This window comes from Aulonocara stuartgranti, assembly GCF_965226115.1.
Source record: "Aulonocara stuartgranti genome assembly, chromosome: 13".
Lineage (NCBI taxonomy): Eukaryota > Metazoa > Chordata > Actinopteri > Cichliformes > Cichlidae > Aulonocara > Aulonocara stuartgranti.
In genome coordinates, this window is record NC_138949.1 from 17,627,993 (window position 1) to 17,646,024 (window position 18,032).

The 18,032-nt window shown below is 40.6% G+C and overlaps 1 pseudogene across 1 annotated transcript in view; it reads left to right on the forward strand.

Annotated features, from left to right (window-relative positions):
* Positions 1–18,032, forward strand: part of LOC309720085 (ATP-binding cassette sub-family C member 2-like) — a 31,653-nt pseudogene that overhangs the window by 9,275 nt on the left and 4,346 nt on the right. The window contains exons 9-28 of the transcript XR_014280730.1: positions 3,532–3,709; positions 4,117–4,371; positions 4,775–4,840; positions 5,010–5,147; positions 5,229–5,375; positions 5,455–5,539; positions 5,657–5,723; positions 5,876–6,002; positions 6,934–7,110; positions 7,321–7,488; positions 9,325–9,508; positions 9,740–9,875; positions 9,979–10,081; positions 10,167–10,386; positions 11,793–11,947; positions 13,764–13,919; positions 14,024–14,223; positions 14,330–14,456; positions 14,574–14,675; positions 15,790–15,933. The product of XR_014280730.1 is annotated as an ATP-binding cassette sub-family C member 2-like (transcript). The remainder of the gene's footprint in view (positions 1–3,531; positions 3,710–4,116; positions 4,372–4,774; positions 4,841–5,009; positions 5,148–5,228; positions 5,376–5,454; positions 5,540–5,656; positions 5,724–5,875; positions 6,003–6,933; positions 7,111–7,320; positions 7,489–9,324; positions 9,509–9,739; positions 9,876–9,978; positions 10,082–10,166; positions 10,387–11,792; positions 11,948–13,763; positions 13,920–14,023; positions 14,224–14,329; positions 14,457–14,573; positions 14,676–15,789; positions 15,934–18,032) is intronic.

The following is an 18,032-nucleotide window of genomic DNA, read 5'->3' on the forward strand; positions in this document are numbered from 1 at the left end:
GGGTGAGGGACCAGACAAAGAGCGATTCAGAAGACCCTTATGAAGAGAACATCAAGGGAACAGTTTACCCTGCCTGGGATAGGGTTACCGGGGCCCCGCCCTGGAGCCAGGCCGGGGAGAGTGCCCGAGGGCAAGCGTCTGGCGGCCGGGCCTTAGTCCATGGGGCCCGGCCGGGCACACCCCGAAGAGGAGACATGGGCCCATCCTCCCGCAGGAGGCGCCATAGGGGTCGGGTGCATTGTGTGCCGGGTGGTGGCCAGGAGCGGAGGCCCTGGCGGACTGATCCCCGGCTGCCAAGACTGGCAATAGGGACATGGAATGTCACCTCTCTGGTGGGGAAGGAGCCTGAGTTAGTGCGTGAGGTTGAGAGGTACCGGCTAGATATAATCGGGCTCACCTCTACGCATGGCTTGAGCTCTGGAACCAGTCTCCTGGAGAGGGGCTGGACTCTGTCTCAGTCTGGAGTTGCCCCTGGTGAGAGGCGGCGGGCTGGGTATTCTAATATCCCCTCGGCTTGCTGCCGGTACTTTGGAGTTCTTCCCGGTGGGTGAGAGGGTTTGGGGAATGGGTCCTGACTGTCATCTGCGCTTATGCGCTGAGTGGCAGTTCAGAGTACCCAGCCTTCTTAGAGTCCCTGGGGGGTGGGGGGTGGGGGGGGTGGAAGGTGCTGCACCTGGAGACCCTGTTGTCCTGCTGGGAGACTTCGACTTCAATGCAAGAACAGCGAGACCTGGAGGGGTGTGATTGGGAGGAACGGCCTCCCGAATCTGAACCCGAGCCGTGTTTTGTTATTGGACTTCTGTGCAAATCACAGTTTGGCCATAACAAACACCTTGTTCGAACATAAGAGTGTCTATAAGTGCACGTGGCACCAGGACGCTCTAGGTCATAGGTCGATGATCGATTTTGTAATCGTATCACCAGACCTGCGACCATATGTTCTGGACACTCGAGTAAAGAGAGGGGCTGAGCTGTCAACTGATCACCACCTGGTGGTGAGTTGGATCAGGTGGCGGAGGAGGACGCTGGACAGACCCGGTGCACCTAAACGCGTAGTGAGGGTGTGCTGGGAACGTCTAGCTGAGGCCCCAGTCTGCGAGATCTTCAACGCACACCTCTGGCAGAGCTTCAACAGCATTCCGAGGGAGACTGGGGACATTGAGTCCGAATGGACCATGTTCAGCGTCTCCATTGCCAAAGCTGCTGCATTGAGCTACGGCCACAAGGTGGTTGGTGCCTGCCGTGGTGGTAATCCCCGAACCAAATGCTGGACACCAGAGGTGAAGGGAGCCACCAGGCTGAAGAAGGAGTCCTATTGGGCTTGGTTAGCCTGTGGGACTCCGGAGGCAGCCAATAGGTATCGACAGGCCAAGTGGAATGCAGCTTGGGCAGTGGCTGAAGCAAAAACTTGGGTGTAGGAGGAGTTCGGAGAGGCCATGGAAAAAGACTTTCGGACTGCCTCGAAGAGATTCTGGCAAACCGTCAGGCGTCTCGGGAGGGGAAAGCGGTGCTCTACCTGCACTGTGTATAGTGCTGGCGGAGCGCTGCTGACGTCTACTGAGAAAATTGTCAGGCGGTGGAAGGAATACTTCGAGGACCTCCTTAATCCCACTGACACGTCTTCCGAGGAGGAAGCAGAGTCTGGGGATGAGGGGAATGACCCGCCAGTTTCCGGGGGCGAGGTCACTGAGGCAGTTAAACAACTCCTTGGTGGCAGAGCCCCTGGTGTTGATGAGGTCCGCCCCGAGTACCTGAAGGCTCTGGATGTTGTAGGGCTTCTTCAGTTGTCGTAGGTGATACATGCACTGCCTAGCCTTTTTGGTCTGGACCTGAATGCGTGCAGACCTGATCTGAAGCATTAGAAGCCTATAACCTATATTATAGTCAGCTCCCTCCTCCTGTTATTTTGGTACTTACACGTCACACACAGTTTTGATCAAAACAACTTCTGCGCTACACTCTGCCTCTGCAGCTCTGCACAAGACTCCCTGTTCTGCACAGTTTCCTGTTCTGCACCGTGTTCCAGTCTTGCTCAGCAATTTATGACCTTTAAAACACTTAATGAGTGAAACGTGGCCTCTTAATATTCTGGTCTGCATAAAACAAAAATAATCAGAAAATAAGTACTAAAAATATATATATATTCCTTAACAAAAGGAAAGGAATTTATACAATTATCTGTCACAGATGTTTTTTTTTTATTCACTTGCAGTTACCTTTTACAATCCTTTGGGTTAACTATTCCCTATTGTCAGTCTGCGGGACCAGCACCCCTATACAGGAAGTCTGGGTCAGCTCTCTGTTTAAGAAGTTCTAATCGCTGGATGAGTATTACCCAGCAGGCAATGCAGAGTTCAGATGGGGCTGATGTGGCTCAGGGAGCTCGCCCAGCTTTAATGGTCTCAAAATCGTCTGTATGTTTTTCCTGCTTATCTGATAAAATCCGGGGACCCGAGTAGCCTTGCAGTCCTGGCCTCCGTCAGGCACATAGTTACAGCGGCTCCCCTCTTTATTGGTGTGCTTGGTATTTAAGTGGGTTAGCTTTAGAGGGCTTGACAGTAGGCCTCAAGGGTATGTTATGTGTAAAGGGCTGAAGTAACCTGTAAGAGCTATTTACATTAAAATGGGTCAATACTCAGATTTTTACCTGTACTGTTTCACAACGGGTTAAAAGGTGAATATCAACAATTTAGACTTTAATTGTACGAAAATTATAATGAGTTAATGCTGAGTTTTTTCTTAACACTGGAGAGGAGACAGGCACGCCCAGGTCTGAAGATGTGCTTATCTCAGTGTTCTGTAGTCCTGACCACCGTCAGGCACAAAGTTCACTTAGAGATCCAATCTTCTGAACTGTTCATCTCACAGCAGATGAAGGGAAGAGCAAAGAATGCATTTGGGCGCTCTCTTTTATACTCTCCCAAGTGCCTTTTTGCCCCCCCCTTCTCTCTCCTCCTATCTAGTCATTCAAGCACATTGTTCACTTAGGATCATCTGATGTCCAACCACACAATATGTATTTGATTAATCAAAGTTTACTTCAACAACACTTCTTTACATTTTCTTCGTAATTCTTAACATATAAGATCTCATGACATTTGAACATTTAAGAGACATCCTTCACATTGCTGACACCAATAGGTAAAGAACTAAGTTGGATCATGTCTACAGACACAAAATCTAGACTGTTTCACTACTCAAACTACATTTCTCATTTAACATATTGATCAAGCTTATATTTTGATTTATCTTTAAACAAAAAAAAAAAAACAATAAAAAATGAGGATAAAAATAAAGATTAAAACTATAAATCACTTAAAAAAAAAGGGATGTTAAGCCTTTTCACCCTCTCTCTGATGTGATGAGAAGAAGGCAGGGGGTCTTTAATCTCTCTCTGTCCCTCATGTCTTGACACTAGTCATTCATAACCGATAACAGGAGTGGCAGGATGAAATGAGGACATTGTTAGATAAGTGCTAAAGATGAAGCTGGAGATTAGCATGTTTTCTTCTTTTTTTCTGTTTTTCCTAGATTGATGATCTCGTTCACTCAGGACAAATCCAGATATGCCTGGGAGGGCTATCTGTATGCAGTGTTGCTGATGGTGGTGGCTCTGCTACAGTCTCTAACCCTACAGCAGTATTTCCAGCGCTGCCATGTGCTGGGGATGAAGGTTCGCACTGCACTTATGGCTGCTGTGTATAAAAAGGTAAAAACAGGAGTGACAGAACACCATTTATTGACATTGGTGTGAAAAAAAAATCAAATGCTGTATAATATAAATTACTGTTACACATTAGAAGAAAAAAATTACTAGTCATAATTTCCTGCTTAAGTCAGTTGTCAGATGTTTCAGTTATAAATAACTTTTATCAGCGCATACTTGTCACAGAAAAACTATTTACATTATTTCTTAGATAAGGTCAGCTTTGCTTTTTTCAATATATAGGGTTAGAGTAGGATTATGGTTTTAAAAAAAGTGACACAAAGACCCATCTCCTGCTTTGTTGATGTACTAAAACATACAGAGTAAGACAAAATATCACTTATATGCTTCTCTTACTTAATTTTCACCCCACTTTCTAATTAATAAGCCCTTTTTATCCCTTTTCTAAGGCATTAGTGGTGTCCAATGACACTCGTAAGGAGTCAACAGTAGGGGAAACGGTGAACCTGATGTCAGCAGATGCCCAGCGCTTCAATGATGTGACCAACTTTATCCACCTGCTGTGGTCCTGCCCTCTGCAGATCATCATATCCATTGTTTTCCTGTGGCTGGAGTTAGGACCTTCTGTGTTGGCAGGACTGGGAGTCATGGTGTTAATAATTCCAACCAATGCAGTGCTAGCAACCAAGGCCAGAAAACTCCAGGTCAGGGGAAATACTAGCCAAATCTTCTGTACACCTCTGTGCGAGATTCTAAATCAAGATAATTCAAGATGAGATTACACTGCAAATTTTAAAGTGTTATTCAAGATGTTTAACTAAAGTATTGCATTGACTGTTTAATAGCTTTTGATACAGTCCGCCCACTTTCAGAGGCTCAAAAGTAGATAGACAATTGAGTGACGCAGCATACAGGCGTTTAATTAATATTAACTATAATGTGAAAAAAGTGATCTCGGTAACTCTGAGCACATGATTCTTGCTGGTGAAAAAGTTGGGGGGGGGGGGGGGGATTCTAATGAATTACACAGAATAAATTGCTGTTCAAAACACTTTAAGTATTGTCTTATTGCCTGTTTAACATGAGCTACATTGTGTCTCTTTTCAGATAGAGAACATGAACTTTAAAGATAAGAGAATGAAAATCATGAATGAAATTCTAAATGGGATCAAGGTGAGCTCCCTTATTCAGTGTATTCATGGTGTATGTAGATGCCTTCCTTACATGTAAGGCTTTGATGCTTCAAGAAACTGCAGTAACTTGAACAATAAGTGCTCTGCTGCCGCACCCTTCCTTCTGCCTCACTGCCTCCTCCCTGTCTTTTTCTTTTGTCTCCCACCAGATTCTGAAGCTGTATGCTTGGGAGCCATCCTTCCAGAAGCAGGTGGAAGACATTAGAGGGGAAGAACTAAAAGTCATGAAGAAGTTTGCCTACCTACAGTCCATCTCCATCCTTACCTTCCGCTGCAGTCCAGCTCTGGTGAGTTCTGTCAAGGAGCTTCACAGAGATTAGAATCAAATGGTAAAGAAACCTTTTTTCTTAAACTGTCTGTACTTGCAGGTTGCTCTGGCCACGTTTGCAGTATTTGTTAGTGTGAGCAGCGATAATGTGTTAACTGCTGAGAGAGCTTTTACTTCCATCTCTCTCTTCAACATCCTCCGAGCTCCTCTTGCCATGCTGCCCATGCTCATTGCTTCCATTGTACAAGTAAGTGAACAGAGCTACATCACGCACATGTATCAAGCCTGTGATAACATCAAACTTAACCTGTTCTTTGAATTTTCAGACAGCAGTGTCTAAGAAGCGCCTGGAGAAGTTTCTGGCAGGGGAAGACATCGACAGTGACATTGTGCGCCAAGACCCCAGTTTCAGTATGTTCACCATTAGAATTTGCACTTGTTCTACAGCTGAAGATTGAAGCTTAGTCACAGTTTTTATGTGTGCGGATCATCTGTTAAGCTCTGTCTTGGTCTGTGTTCATTTTTTAGATACTGCTGTGAGCGTATGTGATGGTTCCTTTGCTTGGGAAAAAGATGCAAAGCCTCTGCTGAAAGAGTATGTCTGTGTTGGTCATCACAATTTACTAGTTAACTTAATTAACTGTGAGATGTTCACCAGGATTTTTTAGCATTGCTTAAGTTTTTCAAGTCTGTTTATTTGCCCCTGATGTGTTCACAGCATTGAGAATAGTTATTATGTGTGTCCAGTGTGAATTTGGACATTGAGCCTGGTCGGTTGGTTGCCGTAGTGGGAGCTGTTGGGTCAGGAAAGTCGTCTCTTATGTCAGCCCTCCTTGGAGAGATGCACAGTACCAAAGGTTTTATCAACATTATGGTAATGGCTTTTTCCCCGTTTGTATTTATCAGTGTGTGTTAAAAAAACATGTAAAATCCATAACATCTAATTACGTCTTAACTAAAATAACACAAATGTTCACACAAATGTTTTTTTGTTTTTTTAACTCAACATGTAGCATGACTGTGGCACAATCAAATTAAGTTTGCTTCAGTTTTTACTTCAGCGCCTTCCCTCATCTTTCACGAAGGCAGAATACTTTATTATTCCATAAAGAAATTATGTTCGTTATTTTTTTGTTTTTTAAATACAGAGAAAATCAATGTTGATTGAATCATTTACTGAGTTTATTTAATGACTAAAAGTATAAAATTCCTCTATATAGCAGTATCTATGCATTCTCAATCATCCAGATAAGGATATCCCAAAAAGTTCATAGTGTATTTAGACTCATAGACTCCCACTGAAAACAATATTTCTACATGAAAAGCATAAACGTTTTGTGATCTACATAGTAGTAGTTACATTCAAGGAGCACAAAAAGCGTATAATTTAACAATCACAATACAATATTTTAATTTTTTTAAAATAATTCAACAATTAAACATTAAAGACTTTAAGAAACAAAGTAAAGATGCATAAATAAAAAAAACATCACCAGCCTAATTCATTCAAGCCAGTTTTGATAATCTGGTCTAAACTCATCAGTATTGAAGGAAAAAACAGCTGAATAAAGAAGTATATTTCTGCACAAATTTTGTGAAATGGAGGCAGATGATTTGCTTATAACTCAAACCATTTTACCCACAGAATAAACTGTTCTCTTAGATTTCCAGTAAATTGATTTGTTTTTCACCTAGCCACTGTAGTGTTTGGTCTGGATAAAAATGTGTGGATGCCAGGTTTTTTTTTATGATAAGACAGATGTAGTGAGACATCTGTAATTGAGTCATAATTTGTTTCTTTCCAGGGTTCTCTTGCTTTTGTACCGCAGCAAGCCTGGATCCAAAATGCTACTTTGAAGGATAATATCTTGTTTGGATCTCCACATGAGGAAGAGAACTTCAAAAAGGTCATAGAGGCCTGTGCTCTTGCCCCTGACCTTGAGCTGCTGCCTGGAGGAGACCTCACTGAGATTGGAGAGAAAGTGAGTTACACTTTGAAAGGTTCAGGTTTTTGGTTACACAAATATTTTTCCTGTATGCAAATACTGTGTATGGCGTTTATTATAAACACATGTAAAATATTTGTTTCTTAAATACATGACAAAAAAGTAACAAAACAGAAGAGCTCTTCTGATTATAAAGGAAAGGCTAAAAGAGTGTGTCTCTTTTCCCCTCCTTTCTTCTCTTTTCAGGGTATCAATCTCTCAGGGGGTCAAAAGCAGCGTGTGAGCTTAGCCAGAGCAGTCTACAGTCAGGCTGATATCTATCTATTAGATGACCCTTTGTCTGCTGTGGACTCACATGTAGGAAAGCATCTATTTGAAAATGTAATTGGACCCAATGGATTACTTAAAGACAAGGTTTGTGCTTAAAAACATATGCTAACAATATTAAAAATGGGGATTAAGAATAACCCAATCATTTATAATACAATAAGGGTCTGGGGGGAAATGCGTAAAAGGTTGGGTAGAGAAGATTGCACTTCATTCTTGACTCCTTTACTGAGAAACAAAGGTTTTGTTCCAGGAATGTCTTGTAGCATGTTCGATAAGTGGCACAAAAAGGGATTAAGGGTAATTGGCGATTTGTATCAAAACAACACACTGATGAACTTTGAGCAATTGCAGTCAAATTTTAATATTCCTAGAGACCACTTTTTTGGCTTTCTCCAGGTTCGTAACTTCGTTCATTCTAGAATTCCACAGTCTTCAGAAATAGTTATATATGATGATATTGAGACATTTCTTATTAAGCGAAAAGACAGAACTCATTTTATCTCAGCTTTTTACTCTCTCCTATATACTCTTAGTAGCAACACACTGAGCGCTATTTATAAATGGGAGAGAGATCTTAATAATCAATATACCGAAGAGGAGTGGAAAGGAGCCATTAACATGAGTAGTTCCACTTTTACTTGTAACCGCTTGCGAGAAACCCAATACAAAATCATACATCGCCTTTATATAGCTCCTAATGTCTTGCATAAGATTGCACCTCATATTTCCCATCTTTGTAGTAAATGTCAAAAAGAAACTGGCACTTTTTTCCATTACTTTTGGGAATGTAAATTAATCAAAAGATTTTGGAGCTTCATATCTCAAGAACTAAGTAATATTTTTAACAACCTGATTCAAAGGGACCCCGGGTACTTTCTTCTTGGCCTACCCTCAAAAGAATTAACATTGAATCACTTGCAGCGCAAATTATGTCACAAACTATTGCTGGTAGCTAGGAAATGTATTCTCATTAATTGGGTTAAGGATAAACCTCCCTCTGTGACGTTGTGGTACAGAGAATTATTTAAAGTTATTCCTCACGAAAGAACTGCTGCTATTTTAGGAGGAAATGAGGGTCTCTTTCTCAATGTTTGGTCCCCTTTGCTTTCTTATTTGCCAAATGATTTGTCCCAACTGTTGAGGGGGGGTGGTTGCGATTAAGATGTTCTCAGTTAAATAGGAAGCAAGTGTAAAGGACAATTCATTCTTGGAGTTTATCTTTTTCTCTTTCTATATCTGTGGGTAATTGAGTGAAAATATGTTTTTTTGTGTGTCTGTGTGGATGTGGGGTTTTTTGGGGTGTTTTTTTTTTCTTCTTTCTTCTCTGTTTGGTTGTGTTGTTTTATGCTATTCTTGAACGAATAAAAATTGTATATCAAAAAAAAAACCATATGCTAAACATTTTACTTTAAAATTAATATTTTAAATAGAAATCAGTATTTAAAGTGAAAAAAACGCGACCATTTCCCGTTTAATTTCTTCTGAGGAATCTTGACAAATACTTTCTACACAGGATATTCCAGCTGTTACTTGCTTAGAAAACATGGCGTCTAATTTGTAGTATTTTACATCATTTTACCCAGGACCTGAGCATTACATAGAGGTTACAATAGGCTAAATATCACACTAAATGACCAGGATAACTGAATAGCTAATTATGAAAGGTTAGGAATAAAAGCCACTCGGAAATGGAATTACAAGTTAGAAAAGGTTTGGCTTTATAACTGATTTTTAAATGATTAAACCAATTATTGTTAATTCAGTCTGTGAACTGAAACATATTCTCTTTTTTGATAAATACAATTTATAAACATATTTAAACATAATTTATGTTTTTTTTCTTTCTTTTCCTTTAATACTTAACAATGTTTTTGTAAATCCTATCTAACCCTATTTGATTGGTGAATTCTGACCATACAGACTCGTATCCTGGTGACTCATGGCATAAGCTTCCTGCCTTACGTGGATGAAATAGTGGTTTTGGAGAATGGAGTCATTTCTGAAGTTGGATCCTATGAAACCCTTCGTGCCAGTGGAGGAACTTTTTCTAAGTTTCTCGACACATATGCCAAAGAGCAGAACAATCAGAGAAATTCAGAAACAGGTGATTACAACCTTTTCTTAGTATATTAGGAATATGATCTGCACACATCACATGTTTTTGTTAGCTGTACAACCAAAACCTATGCTAAAATTATACATCACAAATATGAATGAATTAAATTTCTTTTTGTCATCTTTTATGAATACTTTGTGTTGATGTTGTTCACATATTGACCCAAATACCATAAATTACTGCCATATATATAAAACACCATGTATATTGTTAATTTAGGTGAGGGCCAGGACGCAGAAGACTTTGAGCTCATCCCAGATGGAGACGATGCCCAACCTGACGGTGCTTCGGAGGACACTGTTTCTCTTACACTGAGGCGAGAAAACAGCATCCGCCGCAGCCAGCGCAATGGCAGGTTCGAGCTTGTTAAAGTTGCAGATGAAACCAATGAAACAGCTTGTCTCAAATAGCATCTTTAGCAGAATGTCCATTTCATTCTTTTCCTCTATTTTTTTTAGTGTCAGATTAAGAAGAAATATTTCCATTAAAAAATCTGCAAATGCTGATGAAACACAGAAAGGCCAGAAGCTTATAGAGAAGGAAACTATGGAAACAGGACAGGTAACAAAATGTTTTTGTACAACTAGCACAAGATTACAACAAATGATAGCCTGTTTCCTGAGTGCCGTCTCGCGCTGATTTCCAGGTGAAGCTTGCAGTGTTCCTGCAGCACCTGCGAGCCATGGGCTGGGGATATTCTGCCATGGTTTTCCTGATTTACTTCATCCAAGACGCTGCTTTCATCGGTCAGAATTTGTGGCTGAGTGACTGGACCAGTGATTCTGTGGAGTACTACAACATGACATACCCTTCCTGGAAGAGGGACACAAGGGTGGGAGTGTTCGGAGCTCTTGGAGTGGCTCAGGGTAATAAAACAGTCATTCCTTTTGTATTTGCAAATATTTTCAGGTTCGTGCAAATTAACGTTAAGGAACTTTATGTCTTACAGACAGGAAAATTCCCTACTCTGTTATTTAGGATCCTCTCATTTTTAGAGCGCTATATAGACAACCTAAACAGTCTTTTTATTGTACTAGAGGACTTGTGCACTGTGTGCGTTAGGTCCTTTGTCACAGGGACTCATGCTGAAAAGTGCATAGGCACCTATAACTTTTTATGTTAATAATTAGGAGGAATTTGTTTATATATAAAATTCTGTTAAGCTGAACTGAATCTTCTCAAGCTAAACTACTCAGTGTAATAAAAAAAGTGTAATAAAACTAAACAAATCAATGAAAAACAAAACAAAAAATAAGGTGGATGCTTCAGAGCTGTTCGGTCTGGGGGAATGATGGGGCTGATGTAGAGGGTGGAGATGAGTATAAAAGTAGAGAGGAGTACAAAGGGAGGGAAAACATTTGTTATTTATTAGTTCTTTAACAGTATTTTTTTTGCACCATTGAAGTATGTTTTTTCTTTTCATATGATATTAAAATCACCAAAAGTGTGTACATTTAATGAATTGCATTTATATAGCGCTTTACAATGCCACTATTCATTCACACACTGGTGGAGGCAAGCTACAGTTGTAGCCACAGCTGCTCTGGGGCAGACTGACAGAAACGAGGCTGCCATATTGCGCCATCGGCCCCTCTGGCCAACACCAGTGTTTTGCCCAAGGACACAACGACCAGGACAGAGAACCTGGGATCGAACCGGCGACCTTCCAGTTACAGATGCGCTTCCCAACCCCCTGTTCCACAGTTGCTCTTTCGTATTGTGAATGGGTGACCAATTACATTGATCAAAGTGATATGTTTTAGTCCAGCTGCTTTATATTGTAAAAAGACTGGCAATTTGGACCTTGGTTCATCTTGAGCTTAGCTTTACATGCAGTACATATATTACTGATTGAACTATTTTTTTTTTTTATAAGAATAAGAATTGAATTTGAAAAAAGTAAAATACTATTTGTGTTGTCATTATAGCCCTGCGACAGACTGTCGATTTGTCCAGCTTGTGCCTTCCCTCTTGCTCTGTGGCAGCATAGGCTCCAGCCCCTGCAACCCTGAATTTCATACAACCTAAACTTTGTCATTAAGAATTTCTGAACATCCAAACCTGGTCTGGTCTCCAATTAACAAGATTCTTAATGACAATTAGCATTTTTGAAAATAAATATTATTTTGTAATAATAACAGCCACTTTATATCAGTAGGCAGGAAAAAGCACACCTGAGTGTTACTGTAAGTTCAAGGTTCTGTCCACAGTGGATTTGTCTTTGTTAAAAATGTAGTTCTATTATTTAGAAACGTTCTTGTTTTTATTGCAGGCCTCTTTGTGTTCTTTGGCACACTGCTCCTAGCCAATGCTTCCATTGATGCATCTCGTATCCTGCATTCACGACTTCTTAACAACATCCTGCGAGTTCCTATGGTTTTCTTTGACACTTCACCTATTGGAAGAGTGATCAACCGCTTTGCAAAGGTAGGGTCTTGTAGTTCACTTTTTAAGGATTCTTTTCATAGTTTTCAATATTTATTTTTATCTTCTTGTGGCTTTTATGATTACAAATACAAAGTATAACTAGTTTTTAATGTCATTTCTAAAATAACAGTGCTAAAAATTGAAAAAACTAAACATTAAATTTTTTAAAAAGGCTTTATTTGTGTTTGCTGCAAGTTGTATATCCACTTGTTTAATTTAATTTTTCCCACTTTATCTCACATTTTTTAATACAATCCTAAATATTCTTAAAATTGTTCTCTCCTTAAGTCATTCTTTAAAGAGGCTTTCTTCCCAAGTGCCTCCTCAAGTATGCAGTCCAGTTCAATTTTATCTGGTGCTGACACACAATAACAGTCACTAAAGGTACATTGTATTGTAAAGGTAAAGCTCTTACAACAATCAAGAAAAATCCCTCAAACAATCAGATGACTCCCTATGAGTCAATATGAATTTAATATGAATATATTCAATAAATCAATATGCTGTTCAATTCATTTCAGTTTTATCTGCACAGTCCCAAATCAACCTGTTTGCGTTAATGTTGTAATATGTGTGTAGATCTGTTGTCTCTGTTAGCTGCGGTTACTAAATTCAGCCACTTGTTGAAAAAGGGAAGAAGGAGCTAATTTCTCTTGTATCCTCACATCCTGCTTATACCAACAAAAGGGTCTTAATGGACAAATAATTAATCATTAAATTATTACGTCGTTAGAATGGCTGTAAGTGTCACGGCTAGCGGTATGGCATTATTTTTATGCCACTTTTCTGAGCGCACGTAAAAAAAATGAGCGCACGTAAAAAAAAATGCAGGTACAAGTGTTGCAGTTTGAGGAGAAATTTATTTTGAGTGAAGAAAAATTCATTGCTGCGTGCAAAAAATTTATTTCGTTGTTTGCTATTATCCATACACACACACAATAGCAGCCCCTCTCGCTCAGTTTTTGCACTTGCGCTCGCTCGCAATGTGTTGCTTGCGCTCTCAACACTTCTGCCCGTTCGCGCTCAACTCTTCGAGCTTTTACGCAGAGATGTGCAGAACCTAAAGGAAACCTAAACTGGGGAAGGTAGTAAAACAAACCTGAAACCTTAATCCACAGAAGGACATGCAGGGGGAAACGCACGGAAGTAACACAGAGTGACTCAGGGAGACAACACAGACAGACCAGCGGCGAGCACGAGAGGACACACACTATAAATACACAGAGAAACAGGGAAACTACACACAGGAGGGAGACACGACTGAACCTAGTTAACATGACAAAACAGGGAGGGTGCAAAACTGAACACACTGACATCAGACACTGACTTTCAAAGTAAAACAGGAAATACACAGACTGGTCTCAGAGACAAGGTACAGACGAGGAATGGCAGGGATGACTAAACACTAAACAGAGGAAGAACAGAACCCGAAACCACAAACAGAACCACAAACAGAATACATAATAATAATCATAATAATCATAATAATCATAATCATAATAATAAACACAAAACGCTGGGTCACATGACCCAGGACCATGACAGTAAGACTCTGTATTCTTTGGAACAGCTCTAATCTCAGGAACAACTCAAATCTTTAAAAGTGTTTAGTCACTGATAAACATCCATGACTTATCATTGACATTTTTTCCAATATCCTGACTTTAGCTTTTATAATAATTGACTTTATTCTTCTAGTATTATTTACACTTATAATTTTGCTAATTATGTACTTTTTATGTTTTTACATGTGCACTATAAATAAAATTGTCCTGTGACTTTAATAAATACTAACTCTCCAAATATTATCCCAAAGGACATTTTTACCATAGATGAGGCCATTCCTGCTTCCTTGCGCTCCTGCCTTCTGTGTCTGATGTCTGTACTGGGGACCGTATTTGTCATCTGCATGGCAACTCCTTTCTTTGCCATAGTTATCATTCCTCTGGCCCTGATCTATTTCTTTGTACAGGTAAGCTAAACAAGGTAAAGAAGATATGTAAAAAAAAGCTACCCTAACTTTCCTATAATATGACATGCAAACTGATTTTGTTTTGTCGTTCTCTCTACACCCAGCGCTTTTATATTGCCGCTTCAAGACAGCTGCGCCGGCTGGACTCGGTGTCTCGCTCACCGATATACTCTCACTTTGGTGAGACGGTGTCCGGCCTGTCAGTGATAAGAGCCTACAAGCATCAAGAAAGGTTTCTTAAACACAATGAAGTAACTATAGATGAGAACCTCAAAAGTATCTATCTGCGGATCGTGTCTGACAGGTCAGACATTGAACAGTGTACCAAATACAGATAAGCATGTGATGCTAAATGATGAGACCCTAAAATTTGTTTGTGTGCATATTTGTGGGGTTTGTTTTCTTGACAGATGGCTGGCCATACGTCTGGAGTTTGTTGGAAACCTGGTGGTGTTTTTTGCTGCTCTGTTTGCTGTCATTTCCAGAGATTCTATTGACAGTAATGTGGTTGGCCTATCTGTATCATATGCCCTTAATGTCAGTCACAAAAACACTCAGAATTTATCCTTATTTCATCAGTTTTTAATATGTGTGATATTAATAAAATGCAGAAATAATGTAAACACAGACCTCTCTCCTGTTGGGGTTCTGCAGGTAACCCAGACCCTCAACTGGCTGGTGATGATGACCTCAGAGCTGGAGACCAATATTGTAGCTGTGGAGAGAGTGAACGAATACACTCAGCTTAAGAACGAGGCATGTAGAAATACTTTGTGAGCAACACATTATTTATCCATTCATCCATTCTCTTCAGTCTATCCTTATCTGGGTCACGGGGGTGCTGGAGCCTATCCCAGCTACCCTAGCGTGAGGGTGATACACCCTGGATGTGTCGCCAATCTGAAACAGGGATAACACAAAAGACAGACATCCATTCATACTGATATTCATACCTGTGGGAAATTTAGAATCTCCAATTGACCATACCCCAGTAACTGCATATCTTTGGACTGTAGGAGAAAGCCAGAGTACCCAGAGAGAACCCACACAGATATGGGGAGAGCATGCACACTCCACAAAGAAAGGTCCCAGCCAGATGCTTGAGTCTTACTCAGGACTTTCTTGCAGTGAGGCAACAGTGTTAACGACCATGCTGCCATATGACATTATTTATACTTTGGTTAAATCAAAATCTACTGTTTTCTTAAATAGGACATGAATTTTAGGATTTCTACAGGCTGTGAGTTTATTGTAACTTTGACAGTTTAACGGGAATCTAATAAGCTTGTGTGCGACATCAACTGCAATATTTGCTCACTGTACAGTGATAATACTTTTATTCCCAGCTGCTGTTTCTCCACTGTTTCTTAACATACTACCGATAATAGTTCAGATAATTGTCAAACAAACGAGATTTTGATGCAACAATTTCATTTTATGTTTCACTAACATTTGAGTTCACATGTTTGAACTCCACCTGTTATATTTGAGTTGGGTTGTTTATTCATAATGGCACCAGAGCTCCAATGATTAGCACATCCCATCATGATGTTCATACTGAATTTAATCTGATTTAGAATATAACATTGCACATGTACACTTGGCCTTAATTGTTAATCTTGGTTGCATATTTTCATTTGAGCTATTTAATTTTTTACCAAGTGTGACGTCTTTTTAAGTTTTCTTTTTTTCCTTTATTTTAGTGGTGTAATGTGTGCATGTCTGTATGTATGGCGTCTGTATAATTTTGTTTCTTATTTATCTTGGTTTGAATATTAATGCACAACATATAAAAGAGCTAACTTAGCTCAATTTGATAGCTTTTGTATTATATTACACATGCGTTCTGCTTCTTTTTCTGTTGTTACAGGCTGACTGGGTAACTGACACTCGACCTCCACAGATGTGGCCAGAGGCAGGAAGAGTGCATTTTGAGAACTACAAAGTCCGTTACAGACCTGAATTGGATTTAGTGCTGCATGGAATCACTTGTGACATCAACAGCACTGAGAAGGTGTGTGTGTGTGAGCGTGAGAGGGAGAGTCTCCATATATGTATAAAGTTCCTGTAAAAGTTATAGGTTTTACTGTATCTGATATCATATTCACCAAAGATACAAAAGCATGCACTGCTAAAAAAGAAAAAGAAAAAAAATTGGATGGACATTAAATCATTGGGAAGATTTTTTCTCCCTCATTGAAAAATCCATGATATATAAAATTGTACCACTATTTTTTAATTTAAAAGGTTAACTATTAACAACGTGTGCAAGCTTTCTGCTGGCTGACATTGGCCAACTGTATCTAAAATGTAGCTTCCAGATACAGACCTGCACATCATTTTTTATTTGAGTTTAGAAAAGCTATTATGTTGAAATTTGTAATTTGGACTTTGTGCTGTAAGACATTGACATTCTATTGTTTGGGGGTTTTTTTTTATGTTTTATAGACCAATCTATTAATCAATTACTCAAGAAAGATGCCACAGATCAATCTGTGTTGACAGTAATTACATATAATTAAACTGTAAAATAATGTGAACTATCAGTTTTTCTTTTAATTTATACATTATGTGTATTACTGTATATTATAATCAGCTGTGATATGTAAACATGTAACTAGTCTATGGGCAGTTGTTCCCAAACTTTTTTTGCTAGGCCGGAATATTCAGCATTGCTATCAATACATCCATCCATCCATCTTCTTGTGCTTATCCAGGACCGATTCGCGGGGCCAGCAGCCTAAGCAGAGAAGCCCAGACCTCCCTCTACCTAGTCACCTCCTCTAGCTTATCCAGGGGAACACCAAGGCATTTCCAGGCCAGCCAAGAGATATAATCTCTCCATGGTTTCCTGGGTCTTTGCTTTCTTGCTGAGGACCATGGCCTCAGATTTGGAGGTGCTGATTTTCATTCCCACCGCTTCACACTCGGCTGCAAACCGTTCCAGTGCGAGCTGGAGGCCATTACCCGATGAAGCCAACAGAACCACATCATCTGCAAAAAGCAGAGATGAGATTCTGAGACCACCCAAGTGAAAGCCTTCCATCACTTGGTTGCGCCTAGAAATTCTATCCATAAAAATTATGAACAGAAGAGCAGCCCTGGCTGAGCCCATCACCAAACAAGAACGAGCCTGACATTGCCGGCTATGCGGACCAAACTCTTGCAACGGTTGTATAAGGATTGAATGGCCCGTAGCAATGGGCCAAGGATCTCATACTCCTGGAGCACAGGACACTCCAAGGGACACGGTCGAATGCCTTCTCCGCGTCCACAAAACACATGTAGACTGGTTGGGCAAACTCCCACGCACACTCAAGTATCCTTGAGAGGATAAAGAGCTGGTCCTGTGTTCGACAACCAGGACGAAAACCGCATGGTTCCTCCTGTATCCGAGGTTCGACTAACAGACAGACCCTTCTTTCCAGCACCCTGGCATAGACTTTCCCGGGGAGGCTGAGGAGTGTGATCCCCCATAACTGAAATAAACCCTCCGGTCCCCCTTCTTAAAAATGGGAACCATCTATCAATCCAGAGGTACCACCCCTGATGTCCACGCAACATTGTAGATGTGTGTCAACCAGGACAGCCCTACAATATCTAGAGCCTTCAGGAACTCAGGGCATACCTCATCCACCCCAGGGGCTCTGCCACCAAGAAGTTGTTTAACTGACTCAGTGACCTCGTCCCAGTGATTGGCAGGTCATCCCCTTTGTCCCCAGATGAGATATACCAGTGGGATTAAGGAGGTCCTTGAAGTTTTCCTTCCACCGCCCGACAATTTTCTAAGTCGAAGTCAGCAGCGCTCCAACCGCAGTATACATAGTGCAGCTAGAGCACCTTTTTCCCCCTCCTGATTTGCCTGCCAGTTTGCCAGAATCTCTTCAAGGCGGTACGAAAGTCTTTTGCTATGGTCTCTCTGCACTCCTTCCGTACACGAGTTTTTGCTTCAGCCACTGCCCGAGCTGCATTCTGCTTGGTCTGTCGGTACCTATCAGCTGCCCCTTAAGTCCCACAGGCATCAACCACCCTGTGGCCACAGCTCATTGCAGCAGCTTCAGCATGCTGAACATGGTCCCTTCAGACTCAATGTCCTGAAGCTCTGCTGGAGGT